Source organism: Aplysia californica, unplaced genomic scaffold (assembly GCF_000002075.1).
Source record: "Aplysia californica isolate F4 #8 unplaced genomic scaffold, AplCal3.0 scaffold01111, whole genome shotgun sequence".
Classification (NCBI taxonomy): Eukaryota; Metazoa; Mollusca; class Gastropoda; order Aplysiida; family Aplysiidae; genus Aplysia; species Aplysia californica.
The window spans coordinates 130,326-131,650 of record NW_004798381.1 but is presented as its reverse complement, the minus strand read 5'-3'; positions in this window follow the sequence as shown (position 1 = coordinate 131,650).

Below are 1,325 nucleotides of genomic sequence, written 5' to 3'. Positions count from 1 at the left end.
CGTGTGCGACACCTCGCCTTTGAAGGGGTTGCACCTTCTGCAGACGAAGCAGTGGGTCTATTTATATCCCCCCGACCCACTGGGGGTGTCTACAGGTGAGGTCGACTTGTTTTTGTTTAAGTAAGCAATTACAGCACTTCCAACATAACATATCAGTGTTGACGATAAGAGGTGTTACAAAAGGGTAACAAACACAAAAAAAGAAGGACGATGGATGTTCGATAGTACAGGAGTAACCCACAACAGAGCCAGTCAATCATCCACAGCTGAGATATAAAATGCTGACAATGGTACGGTTGGCGTGGAACAAAAATTATAGGTTGTTTTCTAGTGAGACTTTAGTCATACGAGCGCCAAGGGGTGGATGTCAACAGAGAAGTCCATACAGAGAATCAGGCTTACTCTGCTCACCTCTCTAGCTTCAACAGCACAAAGTCTGCTTCGACTATCAAGGCACCCCGGAAATAGTGGGCCATAAGAGTGTGCCAAACCTACAAAAGAATAAGAGGAAACAATTTCGATAGTAAGGATTAGGAAAGAAAAATCAGTAGTTCCCTGCTGCAATTCAGGCACAGTTATGAGCATGACATTGATGAATCTGCCCATTTACAATTCTACTGTGCATAAGAACATGTGGATGACGACCCCCCCCCCGTTGGGAATGGCCTAAAGACACTTCAGTCAGTAGCGCCGCCCCGGGGAGTATTTTCAAGTTAAATATCACAGATTAAATGTGATTCAACTCAATGAAAATAATAATAGTTCGCTGGCAAACAACTGTACATGAATGGCTGGTTCCTCTAAATAGATTAATAATGGTTAAAGTTAGGGTCAACCCTCGAAAAATTAAAAATTAATTCCAACTAAAACTGAAAATACTCTGGTCAGTATATAAAAATATAGAGTGCATTCGAAATCGGACAGTGGCTGCTTTGTACTTGAAGGTAAGAGGCCTTACGAAGTAGGAAATGCGGCCACAAACGTAAAAATTAGTTGCAGTGCAGGTTTAAAAAAGCATCGGTCGACTACCCCTGAGGTCTAGCCAGGAAACCCAGAGAAGAAGACTATACAACCTACTTCCATCAGCTGTGGAACAAATTATCTGAAACAACGTGAGAAATCGTGGCCACAGCGGCCTCTATAGCCCTACAGTATGCCCAAATAGGAGAACTGGCTTTTTTGAAAGATACTCGGAGCTTCTCAGTCATTTTATAGGGATAAACCTATACGAGGGATGAACGATAATAACAGCTCCATGTGTGGTAATCGAACACGAAGTCTTAAGAGCGCGACGGAGAGAAGCGAGAGAGAGAGAGGGGGGGGGG